Here is a 20868-nt window from a genome sequence, read left to right as displayed (position 1 = left end):
TCGATATGTATGTTCCTATTACCATTTTCTTAATTGTTTTGAGTTTGTTATTGTAGGTTTTTTCTTTCCCTTGTGTTTCCTGTCTAGAGAAGTTCCTTTAGCATTTGTTGTAAAGCTGGTTTGGTGGTGCTGAACTCTCTCAGCTTTTGCTTGTCTGTAAAGGTTTTAATTTCTCTGTCGAATCTGAATGATATCCTTGTTGGGCAGAGTAATCTTAGTTGTAGGTTTTTCCCTTCCATCACTTTAAATATGTCCTGCCACTCCCTTCTGGCTTGCAGAATTTCTGCTGAAGGATCAGCTGTTGACCTTACGGGGATTCCTTTGTATGTTATTTGTTGTTTTTCCCTTGCTCCTTTTCATATTTTTTCTTTGTATTTAATTTTTGATAGCTTGATTAATGTGTGTCTTGTTGTGTTTCTCCTTGGATTTATCCTGTATGGCACTCTCTGGGCTTCCTGGACTTGATTGACTCTTTCCTTTCCCATATTAGTGAAGTTTTCACCTATAATCTCTTCAAATATTTTCTCAGTTCATTTTTTTTTCTCTTCTTCTTCTGGGAACCCTATAAGTTGAAAGTTGGTGTATTTAATGTTGTCCCAGAGGTCTCTAAGACTGTCCTCATTTCTTTTCATTCTTTTTTCTTTATTCTCCTCTGCAGTAGTTATTTCTACTATTTTATCTTCCTGGTCACCTCTCCGTTCTTCTGCCTCAGTTATTCTGCTATTGATTCCTTCTAAAGAATTTTTAAATCCATTTATTGTGTTGTTCATCATTGTTTGTTTGCTCTTTAGTTCTTCTAGGTCCTTGTTAAACATTTCTTGTATTTTCTCCATTCTATTTCAAAGATTTTGGATCAACTTTACTGTCATTACTCTGAATTCTTTTTAGGTAGACTGCCTAGTTCCTCTTCATTTGTTTGGTCTACTGGGTTTTTACCTTGGTCCTTCATTTGCTGTGTATTTCTCTGTCTTCTCATTTTGCGTAACTTACCATGTTTGGGGTCTCCTTTTTCACAGGCTGCAGGTATGTAGTTCCTGTTGTTTTTGGTGTCTGCCCCCACTGGGTAAACTTGGTTCAGTGGCTTGTGCAGGCTTCCTGGTGGAGGGGACTCGTGCCTGTGTTCTGGTGGATGAGGCTGGATCTTGTCTTTCTGTTGGGCAGGATCGCATCTGGTGGTGTGTTTTGGTGTGTCTGTGACCTTATTATGATTTTTGGCAGCCTCTCTGCTAACGGGTGGGGTTGTGTTCCTGTCTTGCTAGTTGTTTGGCATAGGGTGTTCAGCACTGTAGCTTGCTGGTGGTTGAGTGGAGCTGGGGCTTAGTGTTAAGATGGAGATCTCTGGGAGAGCTTTTGCTGTTTGATATTACCTGGAGCTGGGAGGTCTCTGGTGGACCAATGTCCTAAACTCAGCTCTCCCAACTCAGAGGCACAGGCCTGACACTCAGCCAGAGCACCAAGACCCTGTCAGCCACACAGCTCTAAAATCAGGAACAAGACAAGGATGCCTGCTCTTGCAACTTCTATTTAATATAGTATTGGACGTCCTCATAGAATTTATTGGATAAAGTGAAAGCAGTGCTCAGAGGGAAATTTTTGGTTGTAAACACCTTGGATGAGCTCAACCGTAGACTGGTCGCAGCTGAGGAAAGAGTCAGTGAGCTTGAATACAGGTCAGAATTTCCCAGACTGTAGAGGACCAATGGTAACCACTATCCGATAAACAGCCGACTTCTCCCAGAAACCAGCAAGCATTTATTTATTCCTGTACTGCGGGGTCGCCTGCAGGCCCTGGATGGGGCCTGGCCTGGGTGCATGGAGCAGGGTTTCCCAGGTGGGCACACAGGGCATGGCTGGAGTTTTGGGGGCTGCTAACTGGCCTCGGGTGTGTAGGGGCAGTAACTGGGGTCTTGGGGAGCCGCTGGGAGAGGATGGGCTGGGAATCTGCAAGCACTGTGGACAGCTCATGGAACTGTGAACTCAGGCCTGAGGCTCTGCTGCTGCAACCTCTCTTCCCAGTATTCCTTTTGAAAATAGCTTTGAATATGTTCATTTTCTTGATTTTTGAAATAGTTTCACATATGCATATAGATGTCAAAATTTATCAAAAGATACATTTTAAATATATGAAATTTATACTGTCAGTAATACTTTAATGAATATAGAAAAGCCCATTACAGAGCTAATTAAATTAATAGATGAAATTCGTTGATCATCAAAACTTGTATTTGTAATTTTTAGGCAAAGTCTTTGATTATCCAGATGTGTATAAATATATGAAGGAGCTAAGACAGTCAGTTATATGTTTTACCTATTTCACAAAAAAAGGGAATATAATGATCATATGTGATGTTCAAAACTTTGTCAGTTTATTTTATAGTGGAAATTAGGCTAGTTCTTTTAACTGTACACATCATCACTGTCCTGGGCTTCTAGTTTTCTGAATTCTCTGAAAATGGCCATATTTAATGTTGTTTAAGTAATTTGGAATGTGTTTTTAAAATATGTACATTTCTGCTGCCATTTTCATTAGTAGAGTACAGTTAAATAAATAGGGACAATAGATTTTTTGCAAACATAACACATTGCCCATGAAATATTTAAGTTTATGGTTCTCAATATAGGTTTATGTGGGAAGATTTAGGTGAATTGATTTTTTTATGCAGGATTATCTGTACAAACTGTAAGTTAGCTATTAAATTATTCTAGCTTTAATTCTCATTTTCTTACATATAATGTAGAGTACTTTAGAATTATGTTACAAAAAGTATCAATACTTTGCCACACTTGAGAGGATGATTCTCGCTAGCATATCTGATCAACTACAAATGCATGGGTTTATTACAAAATCAATTTTGTATTACTTTATTTTGGAAACAAAAAGATTTATATTTTAAATTGCTTTTTTATTCTATATATTATCTGTATAAGAGGAACTGATGAAATCTAATATATGATATCAAATTTTAATAAGCAGAATATATCTTTTGAGCACATGGGCTATAATATTTTTCAAAAAGACAAGGAAACCCTGTAATGAATAGAAACAATAGAATATTAAATGACATAAGAAAAATTATCTAGATAGTTCTTTCTTTATTAGATAATGTGCAGCTTAAAATAGTGACAGACTTTGCATACCACTGCATTGAAACAGTTTAAATAAATTTAAGTAAAGCAAAAGTAAAGAGGAATTGGAGCATCAACTGTTATTTATACTAAAAATCTGACTGTTTTATTTTATTTGGTCATTGCAAAACACTCAAAATATAAATCACTGTTCTATAACCTAATAGCCTTATACTGTGGTAGTTATGAATACTGGTTTGTACTTGAGGTTAAGAGACCCTACTGTACAGGATTATAATACGGTTTTTGTTTAAGTTGTGGTATAGACTTGGGTGAATTAGAATATAAACCATACTCCCTGAAATCCTCTCAATATAAATATTTAAATACAAGAGACATGGGTAGAAGGAACTGCACTTGCAGAAATCTTAACTACACTCAGTGGTTGACATCCCAACTGGTCCTAAATGAAATGTCCCGTAGAAGCAAAATTATAACTGCCAAGGCCTAACCAGCACAACGTTCTGTCACTTAAGACATTGCTCCTGAGAGTAATGCATGATCAGTGTTAGAATCTGTATTTTGAAAAACATGGTGTCTACAGACCCACCGCACTTTAAAAACCACTGTTTTATAGGAAGCTTGCCAAGTATTGGGTTATATTAGGGAATACAAAAAGAATTAAATGTGATCCCTGCACCTAACTGATTTTCAGCCTCTATTTGGGACAATACATGTGCACAAGTCAGCGTTGGTAAGAGGGTCCTGTAAATGTCATATTACAGGGTGTGATTTCTATTTGAAACTCTATAATTTAGCAATCAGTACATCTGGAATTGCCAAGGGTATCACGAAATAATGGAAGAAAGGGTAAAGAATATTCCAAATGGAATAGCCTATATACTCAGAGTAAAAAATAAGAGGAGTCAAGTCTTGAATAGGTGTTTGAATAGATTGAATGGATTGATTATAATACTTATATTAACAGAGGAGCTTAAACAGGAGTATGTATTCCTACTGTGAAGGATTTTAAAAGACCCTCTAAAGATGTAGCTGATTAGTCACCTAGACATCTGTCTAATGCAGGGGTTGGCAAACATTTTCTGTAAATATTTTAGGCTTTTATTTAGAATTTTTGAATTTTATTTTATTTATTTTTTTATACAGCAGGTTCTTATTAATTATCCATTTTATACATATTAGTGTATATATGGCAATCCCAATCTCCCAATTCATCCCACCACCGCTCCCCCACCACTTTCTACCCTTGGTGTCCATACATTTGTTCTCTACATCTGTGTCTCTATCTCTGCCCTGCAAACCGGTTCATCTGTACCATTTTTCTAGTTCCACATATATGCTTTAATATACGATATTTGTTTTTCTCTTTCTGACTTACTTCACTCTGTATGGCAGTCTCTAGAACCATCCATGTGTCTACGTATGACCCAATTTCATTCCTTTTTATGGCTGAGTAATATTCCATTGTATATATATACACCACATCTTTATCCATTCATCTGTTGATGGGCATTTAGGTTGCTTCCATGACCTGGCTATTGTAAATAGTGCTGCAATGAACATTGGGGTGCATGTGTCTTTTTGAATTATGGTTTTCTCTGTGTATATGCCCAGTAGTGGAATTGCTGGGTCATATGGTAATTATAGTTTTAGTTTTTGTGTGTTTTTTTTGTGGTACGCGGGCCTCTCACTTATGTGGCCTCTCCCGTTGCAGAGCACAGGCTTCGGGCGCACAGGCTCAGTGGCCGTGGCTCAGGGCCTAGCCGCTCCGTGGCATGTGGGATCTTCCCGGACCAGGACACGAACCCATGTCCCCTGAATCAGCAGGTGGACTCTCAACCACTGCGCCACCAGGGAAGCCCTATAGTTTTAGTTTTTTAAGAAACGTCTATACTGTTCTCCATAGTGGCTGTATCAATTTACATTCCCACCAACATTGCAAGAGGGTTCCCTTTTCTCCACACCCTCTCCAGCATTTGTTGTGTGTAGATTTTCTGATGATGCCCATTCTAACTGGTGTGAGGTGATACCTCATTGTAGTTTTGATTTGCATTTCTCTAATAATTAGTGATGTTGAGCAGCTTTTCATCTGTTTCTTGGCCATCTATATGTCTTCTGTGGAGAAATATCTATTTAGGTCTTCTGCCCATTTTTGGATTGGGTTGTTTGTTTTTTTAATATTGAGCTGCATGAGCTGTTTATATATTTTGGAGATTAACCCTTTGTCCATTGATTTGTTTGCAAATATTTTCTCCCATTCTGAGGGTTGTCTTTTCATCTTGTTTGTAATTTCCTTTGCTTTGCAAAAGCTTTTAACTTTCATTAGGTCCCATTTGTTTATTTTTGTTTTTAGTTCCATTACTGTAGGAGGTGGCCCAAAAAAGATCTTGCTGTGATTTATGTCAAATAGTGTTATTCCTATGTTTTCCTCTAAGAATTTTATAGTATCCCGTCTTACATTTAGGCCTCTAATCCATTTTGAGTTTATTTTTGTGTATGGTGTTAGGGAGTGTTCTAATTTCATTCTTTTATATGTAGCTGTCCAGTTTTTCCAGCACCACTTATTGAAGAGACTGTCTTTTCTCCATCATATATACTTGCCTCCTTTGTCATAGATTAGTTGACCATAGGTACATGGGTTTATCTTGGGCTTTCTATCCTGTTCCATTGATCTATATTTCTGTTTTTGTGCCAGTACCATATTGTCTTGATTACTGTAGCTTTGTAGTATAGTCTGAGGTCAGGGAGTCTGATTCCTCCAACTCCATTTTTTTCCCTCAAGACTGCTTTGGCTATTCGGGGTCTTCTGTGTCTCCATACACATTTTAAGATCTTTGTTCTAGTTCTCTAGAAGATGCCATTGGTAATATGATAGGGATTGGACTGAATCTGTAGATTGCTTTGGGTAGTATAGTCATTTTCACAATATTGATTCTACCAATCTGAGAACATGATATATCTCTCCATCTGTTGGTATCATCTTTAATTTCTTTCAAGGGTGTCTTATAGTTTTCTGCATACAGGTCTTTTGTCTCCGTAGGTAGGTTTATTCCTAGGTAGTTTTTTCTTTTTGTTGCAATGTTAAATGAGAGAGTTTCCTTAATTTCTTTTTTAGATTTTTCATCATTAGTGTATAGGAATGCAAGAGATTACTGTGCATTAATTTTGTATCCTGAAACTTTACCAAATACATTGATTAGCTCTAGTAGTTTACTGGTGGCATCTTTAGGATTCTCTGTGTATAGTATCATGTCATCTGCAAATAGTGACATCTTTACTTCTTCTTTTCCAACTTGGATTGCTTTTATTTCTTTATCTTCTCTGATTGCCATGGCTAGGACTTCCAAAACTATGTTGAATAATAGTGGCGAGAGTGGACATCCTTGTCTTGTTCCTGATCTTAGAGGAAATGCTTTCAGCTTTTCACAATTTAGAATGATGTTTTCTGTGGGTTTGTCATATATGGCCTTTATTATGTTGAGATAGGTTTCCTCTATGCCCACTTTCTGGATATTTTTTATCATAAGTAACTGTTGAATTTTGTCAATAGCTTTTTCTTCATCTATTGTGATGATCATATGGTTTTTATTCTTCAATTTGTTAATTTGGTGTATCCCATTGATTGATTTGTGTATAGTGAAGAATCTTTGCATCCCAGGGATAAATCCCACTTGATCATGGTATATGATCCTTTTAATGTGTTGTTGGATTCTGTTGCTAGTATTTTGTTGCAGATTTTTGCATCCATATTCATCAGTGTTATTGGTCTGTAATTTTCTTTTTTTGTAGTACCTTTGTCTGGTTTTGATGTCAGGGTGATGGTGGCCTCATAGAATGAGTTTGGGAGTGTTCCTTCCTCTGCAATTTTTTGGAAGAGTTTGAGAAGGCTGCACAGGCTTCACAGGCTTCACCTGTGAAGCCATCTGGTCCTGGACTTTTGTTTGTTGGAAGATTTTTAATCACAATTTCAACTGTGATTTCAATTAAAACTCATAGTTTTACTTGTGATTGGTCTGTTCATATTTTCTTTCTTCCTGGTTCAGTCTTGGAAGGTTATACTTTTCTAAGAATCTGTCCATTTCCTCGAGGTTGTCCATTTTATTGGCATAGAGTTGCTTGTAGTAGTCTGTCAGGATGCTTTGTATCTCTGCAGTGTCCGTTGTAAGCTCTCCTTTTTCATTTCTAGATCTATTGATCTGAGTCCTCTCCCTCTGTTTCTTGATGAGTCTGGCTAATGGTTTATCGATTTTATCTTCTCAAAGAACCAGCTTTTAGTTTTACTGATCTTTGCTATTGCTTTCTTTGTTTTTTATTTCATTTATTTCTGCTCTGATCTTTATGATTTCTTTCCTTCTATTAAATTTGGGTTTTGTTTTTTCTTCTTTCTCTAGTTCCTTTAGGTGTAAGGTTAGATTGCTTATTTGAGATTTTTCTTGTTTCTTGAAGTGGGCTTGTATTGCTATAAACTTTCCTCTTAGAACTGCTTTTGCTGCATCCCATAGGTTTTGGATCATCGTGTTTTCATTGTAATTTGTTTCCAGGTATTTTTTGTTTTCCTGTTTGATTTCTTCAGTGACCTCTTGTTTCTTTAGTAACGTACTGTTTAGTCTCCATGTGTTTGTGGTTTTAACGTTTTTTTCCCTGTAATTCCTAATCATATAGTGTTGTGGTCAGAAGAGATGATTGTTATGATTTCAATTTTCTTAAATATACTCAGGCTTGATTTGTGACACATGATGTGATCTATCATGGAGAGTGTTCCATGCACACTTGAGAAGAAAGTGTAATCTGCTGTTTTTGGATGGAATGTCCTATAAATATCAATTAAATCTATCTGGTGTATTGTGTCATTTAAAGCTTGTGTTTCCTTATTCATTTTCTGTTTGGATGATCTGTCCATTGGTGTAAGTGAGTTGTTAAAGTCCCCCACTATTTTTGCGTTACTGTCAATTTCCTCTTTTATAGCTGTTAGCAGTAGCCTTGTGTATCGAGGCGCCCCTATGTTGGGTGCACATATATTTATAATCGTTGTGTCTTCTCCTTAGATTGATACCTTGATCATTATATAGTGTCCTTCCTTGTCTCTTTTAACATTCTTTATTTTAAAGTCTATTTTATCTGATATGAGTACTGCTACTCCAGCTTTCTTTTGATTTCCATTTGCATGGAATATCTTTTTCCATCCCCACACTTTCAGTCTGTACATGTCCCTAGGTCTGAAGTGGGTGTCTTATAGACAGCATATATATGGGTCTTGTTTTTGTAACCATTCAGCGAGCCTTTGTCTTTTGGTTTGGATCATTTAATCCATTCTCGTCTAGTGTAGTTATCAATATCTATGTTCCTATTACCATTTTCTTAATTGTTATGGGTTTGTTTTTGTAGGTTCTTTTCTTCTCTTGTGTTTCCCACTTAGAGAAGTTCCTTTAGGGTTGTTGTAGAGCTGGTTTGGTGGTGCTGAATTCTCTTAGCTTTGCTTGTCTGTAAAGCATTTGATTTCTCTGCCGAATCTGAATGAGATCCTTGCTGAGTAGAGTAATCTTGGTTGTAGGTTCTTCCCTTTCATCATTTAAATTATATCATGCCACTTCCTTCTGGCTTGTAGAGGTTCTGCTGAGAAATCAGCTGTTAACCTTTTGGGAGTTCCCTTGTATGTTATTTGTCATTTTTCCCTTGTTGCTTTCAATAATTTTTCTTTGTCTTTAATTTTTGTCAATTTTATTACTATGTGTCTTGGTGTGTTTCTCCTTGGGTTTATTCTTCCTGGGACTCTCTGCACTTCCTGGACTTGGGTGGCTATTTCCTTTCACATGTTAGGGAAGTTTTCGGCTATAATCTCTTTAAATATTTTCCTCGGGTCATTTCTCTCTCTCTTCTCCTTCTGGGACCCCTATAATGTGAATGTTGTTGCATTTAATTTTGTCCCAGGGGTCTCTTAGGCTGTCTTCATTTCTTTTTATTCTTTTTTCTTTATTCTGTTCTGCGGCAGTGAATTCCACCATTCTGTCTTCCAGGTCACTTATCCATTCTTCTGCCTCAGTTATTCTGCTATTGATTCCTTCTAGTGTATTTTTCAATTCAGTTATTGTATTGTTCATCTCTGTTTGTTGTTTAATTCTTCTAGGTATTTGTTAAACATTTCTTGCACCTTCTCCATCTTTGCCTCCATTCTTTTTCTGATGTCCTGGATCATCTTCACTCTCATTATTCTGAATTCTTTTTCTGGAAGGTTGCCTATCTCCACTTCATTTCATTGTTTTTCTGGGGTTTTATCTTGTTCCTTCATCTGGTACATAGCCCTCTGCCTTTTCATCTTGTCTGTCTTTCTGTTAATGTGGTTTTTGTTTCACAGAGTGCAGAATTGTCGTTCTTTTTGCTTCTGCTGTCTGCCGTCTGGGGGATGAGGCTATCTAAAAAGCTTGTGCAAGTTTCCTTTTGGGAGGAACTGGTGGTGGGTAGAGCTGGCCCATTTTTTAATCAGATTGTTTGTTTTTGATACTGAGTTGAGTTGAGTGAGTTCTTTATATTTGGGACATTCATCTCTTATCAGATTTATCATTTGCAAATATATTCTCCCATTCAGTAGGTTGCCTTTTCATTTTGTTGATGGTTTCCTTTGGTGTGCAAAAGCTTTTTAGTTTGGTTTAGTCCCATTTGTTTATTTTTGCTTTTGTTGCCCTTACCTAAGGAGACAGATCCAAAAAAATACTCCTAAGACTGATGTCAGAGAGCATACTGCCTATGTTTGCTTCTAGAAGCTTTATGATTTTAGATCTTACATTTAAGTCTTGAACTCATTTTGAATTAATTTTTGTATATTGTGTAAGAAAGGGGTCCAGTTTGATTGTTTTTCATGTAGCTGTCCAGTTTTCCTAATGCCTTTTTTTGAAGAGACTGCCTTTACCCTACTATGTATTCTTGACTCTGTTGTAGATTAATTGACCACATAAGTATGGGTTCATTCCTGGCTCTCTGTTCTGTTTCATTGATCTATGTGTCTGTTTTTTGTGCCAGTACTATATACAGTTTTGATTACTATAGCTTTGTAGTATAGTTTGAAATCAGGGCCTGTGATACCTCTAGCTTTGTTCTCCTTTCTTAATATTGCTTTAACTATCAAGGGGTCTTCTGTGGTTCCATACAAATTTTAGGATTATCAACCACATACAATATTGAATGCAATACCTCTAGTTGTTCTTCATTAAATATTGCACTAAGATATTTAGGCACTAATATTAGCTTTTAAACAGTGGCAAAATCGTCTTTATTTTTATTTGAACTTAAGCTTTCTAATGAAACAAGCTATAGAGGAGATATTTTTAAACTTTAGACTGAAAACTATCTTGTGTATATCAGATTTAAATCATTTACCTTAAGCATGACACCTGGGAGAAATAAGCTTCATGATTTCTATGTCATACAGTTTATCTTCCTAGAGATATGCCTAGGTTTATTCTGATTAATTTTTCTGAGTCCCACACAAGGAGTTATGTTTAAGATTGAATACTATAAAAATTCTTTAATAAAATTAAAATTACATAAATTCTTGGTAGTCTGTTCAGAATTCCGTTTTGCCAGTTCTCTTACGCAGCTCTTCAAATCTCATTTGGGTTTTAGGTATCATTGTCAAATCAGAAACTAGAAAACTAAGGTGCACATCTGCCTACAGTTGGTACATATAGAAACAAGTTTCAATTTACAAAAAAAAAAAAAATCAATTTACAGCACTTAGAGGCCAGGTGCTCTCTTCTTCTTATAAGATTTAGGAAAACTCTTCATTTAATTATTCTTAACTTTCTAATCTCATCTATCAAACTATGCTGTGAATATGCTGAAGAACAACTTTATCAAGTGAGTGGGAAGTGATTAAATTAGAAACTGTGGGACTTCCCTGGTGGTCCAGTGGTTAAGACTTCGCCTTCCAATGCAGGGGTGGTGGGTTCGATCCCTGGTCGGGGAGCTGGGATCCCACATGCCTCATGGTGAAGAAGCCAAAACATAAAACAGAAGCAATATTGTAACAAATTCAATAAAGACTTTAAAAATGGTCCACATCAAAAAAAAATCTTAAAAAAAAAATTAGAAACTGTGCAAGGTACCCATTCCATAGAAGGCTAACTAAAATGTAGTCTGTAACACTGTTGGCTATAGGAGAGAAAAAAAACAATATCATCTCTAGTAACACTTCATAAGCCATCTGTGTTCTTTTATATATCCAGAACAATACCACCATTATCTTTCATATCTTTGATACACACACACACTCCACACCCTGAAGGGTTGGGCTATGGCCAAAGCTGTACCAAACCTGGCATCTCTCATATCAATCCCATAGACTCCATGGTCCAATAATGGACATGTCACCCAAGGTATATCAACCAAAGTCCTTTCTCAGGGTTTTTATAAGGGAAACTTGTAGGAAAGTTTCCTCTTGGTCCTAGGGTTAAAGAATAAGAAGTCCAGAGATGCCTGCAGTCCTGGTTCTTGGAGATAACCAGACTGACAGAATAACGCCAATACTCAAATGGAAAGTAAGAGGCATAGAGAGATTGCAGACAGTGTTTTGAATTCTTGAAGGATCCAATTCTCCCTAGTTAGAATTGGGTTTTCCGTAGTCTGCAACTAATAGTCTTGACTACCACCTTATCATATAATGCTATTTAATTCATTTGGCAGGAAGTTTGTAATTTAATCTAGTATGGATAAAAGGAGTTCTTTTAAATCCATTTCCAGGAACGGCCCTGGAAATTCTACCATTATAAGTGATGTTTAGATCTCAAACGTTCCATCAATCAATTATAATAACTATAATATTAGGAAAGTTTATTAAGCTCTAACTAGGTATTCTTGACTGTTGTAATTCTCACAAAAACTATATGAGGTAGATGGCTTTAATGTATGTATAGTTCACACATATGAAATACAGAGTTTAATTAACTTCCCTGTAAAAGTAATAGGCTTAGTGACCAAACTTAAATCTGTTTGTGTGTTCTTAACTCCTCCACTACCTTGCCTCTCTTCTGGCATACCAACTGTGTGCCAGTAATGGTCTAAATAGTATAGATGCGGGGAGAACAAGACATAGTCTCTGCTTCACAAAGTGTATAGTTTAACATATGGTCTGGTGGGGGATATAGGTAAATCATAGACAGTCTTCAACACTGTCTCAGTTTTCTCAGGCTATCATAACAAAATAACATAGGCTATGTGGCTTAAATAACATAAATTTATTTTTTCACAGTTCTGGAGGCTGAGAAGATCAAGGTGCCAACAGGGTTGGTGTCTGGCCCGAGCTCTCCTCTTTGGTTGCAGATGACTGACTTCTCATTGATTGAGAAATGAGATAGAGGAGAGATGTTCCTGTCATACAGCATTCACATCTGTTCAAGCTGGTTGCTAGCTTATTCTCCAATCCCTGAGAATCTAGTGGTATCTCTAGATTTTTCTGTAGTGAGGTCTGTTGGTTACTGTCTGTGGCCTTTAAAGTGGGATCTAAGATAACCCCAGGCAAGAGGCATTCTGTCTTCTATGTGGCTTATATCTAATCCATAGAACTCTTCTTTGTGGAGAGAGAAAGAGAGCTCTCCGGTGTCTCTTCTTATAAGGACATTAATACTGTCAGATCAGGGCCCCACTCTGATTTCACTTAACCTTTATCAACTCCTCCCAGAATCTATCTCAAAATACAGTCACATTGGGACTTGGGGGTTTACCATATGAATTTTGGGGGGATACAACATTCAGTTTATTTAAAAAGGGGGGAAGCTAAATTCACTAAAGGGTAGGGTAAACCCAAGACTTTATAGGAACTACATCATAAGCTCAAATAAGGCCTCCCACAATGATTTTGGTTAAATGAAAATAGATTTTGATAAAGCATAGATTTCATACATTTCTGCCACCTCTTGCATGTTGTATTTTACTTAGCTTAGGCTAGGAGGATCACAGAAGATGTAACTATGCAAATGAATACATAGAATAAGTAAGGGTCAACGACTTACTAAACTATAGCCAGATACCTAAATTTATTTTTATTTATTTATTTATTTATTTGCGGTATGCGGGCCTCTCACTGTTGTGGCCTCTCCCGTTGCAGAGCACAGGCTCCGGACGTGCAGGCTCAACGGCCATGGCTCACGGGCCCAGCCGCTCCGCGGCATGTGGGATCTTCCCGGACTGGGGCACGAACCCGTGTCGCCTGCATCGGCAGGTGGACTCTCAACCACTGCGCCACCAGGGAAGCCCAAACGACTTATTTTATTTTATTTTTTTGCGGTACGCGGGCCTCTCACTGTTGAGGCCTCTCCCGTTGCGGAGCACAGGCTCCGGATGTGCAGGCTCAGCGGCCATGGCTCACGGGCCCAGCCGCTCCGCGGCATGTGGGATCTTCCCAGACTGGGGCACAAACCCGTGTCCCCTGCATCGGCAGGTGGACACTCAACCACTGCGCCACCAGGGAAGCCCCAGATACCTAAATTGATGTTGGTACCTTGGCTGGAAAAATATAAAATCAATGAGCCAAAGCACACCCATCTCAGACAGCTGAATTAGAACAAGAAGAAAGAAAGGCCTTTTGTATGATTCTGGGAGCCTGTGCTGTGTTAAATTGATGGAGAGCTGAATGACTGGTTTTCCCTTTCCTGCACCTATTTTCAACTGATGAGGGGAAATACAAGTTTTATGCCTGAACATCATAAAATTATGATAATGGTGGAATCAATTTCCTGAAATCATATCTCTACAGATATATAATTTTGAAATCAAGAAGAAAAATTATCATGTCAGTATCTTTGAATTCTGGGTCCAGACATAATTCAGGATAATTTTAGTCAATGCTAGGAAGCCTCTAGAATACCCATGTGTAGAATAAAATTATGGTCAGCCGAATTCAGGAGTTCTTAAGCGTTTTGCACAGTACATTCACCTGAGGAGCTGGTAACAATACCTGGTTCCTGCTTCCTGCCCCAAATCAAATAAATCAGAGTTTCTGGGGATAGGACCTGGCATTTTAAAAAGCTTCCTAAAATATTTTACTGTGCAGAGGACTACTAGCCTAATGTTGAGAAGCCACAACCTAAGGTAGCAACCAGCTAAATGCCTTGCTCTAAAATTAGAAGGCCCAGCCTGTGTAGACTAAAGTATTCTTATTAACCAATGCTTGAGTATAGAAATTTCATCTAAAGGTGGTCAAAGCTCACTGAAGAGTCATCACAGCCAATCATTAGTCAAATGGAATCAAACATTGTTGAGTGACAACTGAAGATCGAAGACCACAGTTGGGGAGTGGCTTAGGGAAGTGTCATTTTCTGAGACCAGATGGTGATTAAAGACATTCAACCTGGATTTCTGTTTGTAAGCTCCACTGAGGTGATAAATTTTTCTATGTCTTCCTTGAAAAACTAATTGGGGGAACTTGGTCGTAAGCAGCACTCAGGTAGGAAATTTAACTGCAATTTAGAAACTTTAGAATCAAGTATCCCTTCAGGGACTCAAGTCTGTATAAAAGGAAGTCCTCTTCTCTCTTGGACACATGGGCAGTGATGAAGAGGACCACATCCCAGGCTGCCTGTCAGCACACTGCCAAGTAGGGAGGAAAATTTGTTGTTATCATTTGATGTGGATGACTCATTTTCTTTTCCAAGCATTGAGATTTGCATATAACTTCTATAACCCTTTAGGAATGACTCTGCCATCATCAGCTTCTGTCCAATAACAAGGTAGCACAGTAGGACACTCAAGTGTTCAGATTTTGTTTGTTTGTTTTTGCCAGTAAGCAAGTAGAGCCATTAAATCCCTCTGAGCAAGCAAGTTACATGCATACAGTAGTATCTAAGGAACTTCCCTCTATAGAAAGATGTAGTTGGAGAAGGAGAAAGAATAGGCAAAGAGATCAGCTAGAAAACCTGGTAATAACTATTCTGAGGCAGTGAGGACCTAAACTATCTATCTAAAAACACACACGCACACAATGGAGGCTGCAGGGTTTGTGTTTTTTTTTAATAGAAATGTAACAGGATGGTAAATTGAAAAGTTTTTTGTGGTATCATGATACAATACATATGACACTCCAAAATGGATACAATGCCAAAATGAAAAATTGTCAAAGGAAGGTACAATCAATGCTTATACTCTTCTTAAATGCCCACTCACATAGAAGATAAAAGCATGCTGGAAGTTAGAGACATTTTGGAGAAGATTTCTTTGGATAGAGCTGTTGCTGTTCTATGAGTCCTTCTACTGCACATCCCACCCACCCTACTCCCAAGGAGAAGAGTTGAAGAAGTTTTCAGCCTTCACATCAGCCGAGAGAGAGGGTAAGGAAGGAAAGAGGGAAGGAAGTCTAATTAGAAAATGTAATATGTATTTCCTGCAGGATGGAAGACATGGAGGCCTAGTGGCTGATTCGTGCCACTTAAACATGAGTAACTATTTAACATTTAGAGCTGATTGAAGTAGAAATTGATGCTACAATGTGTAATTTGAATCCTCAGTGTTTATAAGGCAAATTATACATGTGCCCTGTGTAGTAGATATAAGCCAGACAGAAGATAGAATATCTCTTGTCTGAGTCATCTTAGGTCCCACTCTAAAGGCCAATTATAGGAACAAACAAACCTCACTAGAGAGAATTCTCTAGCAAATCTGGAAGTACCACTGGATTCCAGGGATCGGGGAAGAAGCTAGCAACCAGCTAGAGTAGATATGAAATCTATGACAGGAACACCCATGAAAATGCATGTGTTAGGAGGAGAAAGGATAAGTGCCATGGTTCCTAAAGATCCATGAAAGTTGCAAATGCAGGACCAAGAATAATAATACCCTTTTCTTTCTCTTCTGCTCTTCTGTGCTCCGACTCTGAGGGAGCCAGAAATCCCAGTTAGAAAACTAAGAGAGCAGAAATCACAGAACAGCTGGTCTGGGAAGGAGAAAAAATCAACTATATTTCCCCAGCTAAAAATTCCCCACCTGCAAGATGGGGGAGGAGAGAAGCCCCAATATCTAACCAGGGTCAGAGTTTGAATTTTTACTAAGGCTAGAGATATTTAAATCACTGAATTAAGAATGTGACCAATGTTCCTTTATTGCTTAAGAATAAACACAAGAGTCATAGGGCCTGTCCGAATTTTTATCCAAGAATAAGGGAAAATTAAGCCTGCAGAATAAATTTTAAAGGATTGTGAGACACAAAAAAATAAGGTTATTTTTAATTGTATTTTATGAGTGTTGCCAATGTAATCTAATATTTATAAAACTCGAAGTTAAGAATGACCGAGAAAGGCACAGAGTAATAATCACATTTCATACCTTTGCAGTATCTATATTTAATAATTTCATATATATTCTCTTATCTGATCCTAAATATCCTGAAGATAGGACAGAAATATATATATTTTTCCATTTTACAGAAGAATAACCTGAAGATCATGTTAACAAGTGGTTTATCTAAGGTATTAACACATGTTAGAGTAGGTTTTGAAGTTAAGACCAGAATCCAGATATACTGTCTCTAAATCTTACCCGAGGGCACAGCTCCTTAAGTAAGAAGTAACCTTTGAAATTTCCCTAAAAGCTGTTTCCATTAATTCACTGAGTAAAAGTTACTGATCATCTTCCATGTACCAGGCATTGTTGGGGATTCATTATGGAAGAAATCAGAAAATTCCACTGCTCTCATAGAACTTCCATCCTAATACAGGGAAACAGACAATAAACAAATAGAACAAACAAATAAAATGTTATGTCAGGTGGCAAATTCTGTGAAAATATTCATAAAGCAGGGTATGAAGGATAGCAAGGGTTAAGAGTGGGAGTTCCTGTATGTTTCGTAGGCCATAAGGCCTGAGAGAGGAGTGCACTTACAAATAACCAAAGACACTATGGCAAGAGCAGGGTCAGCAAAGGAGGATGGTAGGAGATGATGCTCTAGCAGTGCAAGGAGGCGGTGGGGGGGGGGGCGGCGGGAAGAGGGGTGAGGTTTGAGAAGACCATATAGTACCTTCTAAGACCTGGTAAGTAATTTGATTTCATTATGAATACAGTGGGAAGCCACTCAAATGGCTTCAACAGAGGACTAATTTTGCCTAACTCACCTTTTTTTTGTTTTGCTTTGTTTTTTCAAAAAACAGACATTCTGGCTTATATGTAAAAAATAGACTCTAACAGGCAATGGTGGGGATAGGAAGACCAGTATGGGTGCTACTAATAGTCCAGGCAACAGCTAGGGTGGTGGTGGAGGTGTCGGGAAGTGTTGACTCTCTACAGTTTTGATTTGGCAGGCAGTCCTCAGGCAGCCTCAACGTGTATTTCCTTAGGTTATGTTTGTGCAATTTATAACAAAAGATGCCCATAACAAAAACGTTTACTCTCCATGCCCAAGGGTTCTTCACTTCATTTGTTGGGAAACATGAAATCCTTCAGATCATTGCCATTTAAAATAATCCTTGACCATCCGATGTAGCTTGCCTTCACCCGTAGCAGAGTCCTCTGTCACTAAATGCTACTCTATACTATTTATGCTGTTTTCTTTATACTACTTACTGTAAGTTGTGATTGTAGATTTATTTATGTGTTTATGTGGCCATTGCTCATTTCTCTCACTAGACTTTAAGCCCTCAGAAGGCAAGGTCTATTTGTGTTTTGTTCATTTTTGCATACTGAGGGCCTAGTCTACAACTTATACAAAGTAGTTACTCAAAAATATATTTTGAATTGATGAATAAAAATAATATCACCTTATATTTTCCTTGTTAGGTATCCCAGTCATCTTTTTCTTTCTCTATTTATATCAAAAAGCTAAGGAAAATATCTGATTTCAATTTTAAAAATTCCTTTTTTTTAAGAAAAAAGAGACCATCTTGCCCCTCCCCCCTACTAATTAACAACTACATTGATTATATACTGTGGTAGGCAGAATGGTGGCCCCTCAAACATGTCCGCACCCTAATCCTCAGTATTTTGAATATGTTACATTGCATGAGGAATGTGATAGGGAAAGGAGAATTATACAGAAAAGGGAAACTAATGTAGCAGATGGAATTAGGGCCGCTAATCAGCTGACTTTACAGTGGGGAGATTATCCTGGATTATCCAGGTGGACCCAGTGTAACCACCTGAGCTCTAAAAGGGGAAGAGAGAGAGTAGACCATGAACTAAGAACTGTGGATGCCAGTCTCAGTTTAAAGCCTGCAAGAGAGTGCGGACCCGAGTCCTACAACTGCAAGAAGCTCAGTTCTGCCAACAACTCATATGAGCAGGAAACAAATTCTCCCCTACACTCCCAAGGAATTACAGAGATATAGACACCTTGGTTTTCTCTCATGAGAAACATACTGGACTTCTGACCTAGAGAACTATAAAATTAATTCATGTTATTTTACACAACTAAATTAGCGGTAATTCATTATGCCAGCAGTAAAAACTAATAGAATTTCTTGTGTAAGTATTCATTTAGCTGTCTCGCTTGTTAGTTTTTTGACTTCATGTATTTTTTATAATTATTTTGTAACATAATGGCTGATATTATTGGAATATATTTTTACTTTGAAAACTTTCCTCATATTCTTATAAGAACACTGATGTTCTTAAAACCTTGAGTAACACTGATAGTGAATTTTCAAAATCAAAATTTAAAGAATGTTCTATATACAGTTAAATCTTAATTATGCCATTTGTTTACTAACATGACATTTTCTAACACGTCCTATTGCTTTCTTGGTGTTTTTATTGTTGTCTTATTGTTATGGCCTTATTTTATGTTTTCAGTCCTATAATTATTACTCAGAGCTATAAGACTGGATATGAGGAAATGAGAAAAGTTGAAAGGCAACTTGAATCTGTTTATTACTATAACTACTCAGAAGGATTACTAGCAGATTTAAGAGAAAAGAAGTAAACAATCTTTACAAAAATGAGAATTAGGATAATCCATGAATTTCACTTCACATCACTTCTCATTTTTTATAAGGTTTTAAGTACAATGTAGAATTTTAGGAATGGTCAGAGACAAGCTAACATTCCCCTGAGTGACAGAGACTAGCACCTTAGCTCTTCTGTGTACCAGTAGGAACTAGGGAACTTTGAAGCATATTCAAAGAATTATATTTCTTGGGGAGGAAGTCTGGCCATGCATTCCTGAGGCAGGGTTAACAGAACCTGGAGAAATAAGTTAGCTTTACAGAAAGAGACATTGCCACAAAATCTAGTCTTGAAATTTTATTTTGTTAGTTATTTTTTGTTGAGTTTTTTTTTTTTTACATCTTTATTGGAGTATAATTGCTTTACAATGGTGTTTAGTTTCTGCTTTATAACAAAGTGACTCAGTTATACATATACATATGTTCCCATATCTCTTCCCTCTTGTGTCTCCCTCCCTCCCACCCTCCCTATCCCACCCCTCTAGGTGGTCACAAAGCACTCAGTTGATCTCCCTGTGCTATGCGGCTGCTTCCCACTAGCTATCTATTTTACATTTGGTAGTGTATATCTGTCCATGCCACTCTCTCACTTTGTCACAGCTTACCCTTCCTCCTCCCCGTATCCTCAAGTCCATTCTCTAGTAGGTCTGTGTCTCTATTCCTGTCTTACCCCTAGGTTCTTCATGACATTTTTTTTTCTTAGATTCCATATATATGTGTTAGCATATGGTATTTGTCATTCTCTTTCTGACTTACTTCACTCTGTATGACAGACTGTAGGTCCCTCCACCTCACTACAAATAACTCAATTTTGTTTCTTTTTATGGCTGAGTAATATTCCATTGTATATATGTGCCACATCTTCTTTATCCATTCATCCAATGATAGACACTTAGGTTGTTTCCATCTTCTGGCTATTGTAAATAGAGCTGCAATGAACATTTTGGTACATGACTCTTTTTGAATTATGGTTTTCTCAGGGTATATGACCAGTAGTGGGATTGCTGGGTCATATGGTAGTTCTATTTGTAGTTTTTTAAGGTAACTCCATACTGTTCTCCATAGTGGCTGTACCAATTCACATTCCCACTAGCAGTGCAAGAGTGTTCCCTTTTCTCTACACCCTCTCCAGCATTTATTGTTTCTAGATTTTTTGATGATGGCCATTCTGACCGGTGTGAGATGATATCTCACTGTAGTTTTGATTTGCATTTCTCTAATGATTAATGATGTTAAAAATATGGAACGCTTCACGAATTTGCATGTTATCCTTGTGCAGGGGCCATGCTAATCTTCTCTGTATCATTCCAATTTTAGTATATGTGCTGCCGAAGCGAGCACTTGTTAGTTATTTTTTGAAAGAGAAGCCTATTTCACTTCCTGATGCAAGTGCAGATTGAAAAAATATAATAGCTTTATTGAATTATAAGTCAAGTACCATAATATTTACCCTTTTAAAGTACAAAATTCAGTGGTTTTAGTATATTCACAGTTATTCAACCCTCACCATTATCTATTTTAAGAATATCACCCGAAAAATAAACTCTGTACCCAATAGTAGTCACTCCTCATTTCTCCATTCTCCCAGGCTTTGGCAACCGTTAATCTGTTTTCTCTTTCTGTGGATTTGCCTCTTCTGGACATTTAACATAAATGGAAATATACAATATAAGGACTTTTGTGACTGACGTCTTTCACTTAGCGTTATGTTCTCAATATTCATCCCTATTGTAGCATGGATTGGTACTTTGGTACTTCATTCATTTTTATTGGTAAACAGTATTCCATTGTCTGGATATACCACATTTGTTTATCCATTATACAGTTTATGGGCATTTGTGTTGTTTCCACTTTTTGGCTATTATGA

The 20868-nt window shown here is 37.4% G+C and overlaps 1 non-coding gene across 1 annotated transcript; it reads right to left on the bottom strand.

The window, feature by feature from the left end:
• Positions 1-20235: 20235 nt before the first annotated feature.
• Positions 20236-20342, bottom strand: LOC115802552 (U6 spliceosomal RNA). Its single transcript, XR_004023019.1, has one exon. It is a non-coding gene; the product is annotated as a U6 spliceosomal RNA (small nuclear RNA).
• Positions 20343-20868: the final 526 nt, after the last annotated feature.

This window comes from Delphinapterus leucas, chromosome 5 (assembly GCF_059928025.1).
Source record: "Delphinapterus leucas isolate spDelLeu-1000000601 "Yukka" chromosome 5, BTC_Dleu_Yukka2, whole genome shotgun sequence".
NCBI classification, from domain to species: Eukaryota; Metazoa; Chordata; class Mammalia; order Artiodactyla; family Monodontidae; genus Delphinapterus; species Delphinapterus leucas.
This window is presented reverse-complemented; position numbering and strand designations above follow the sequence as displayed.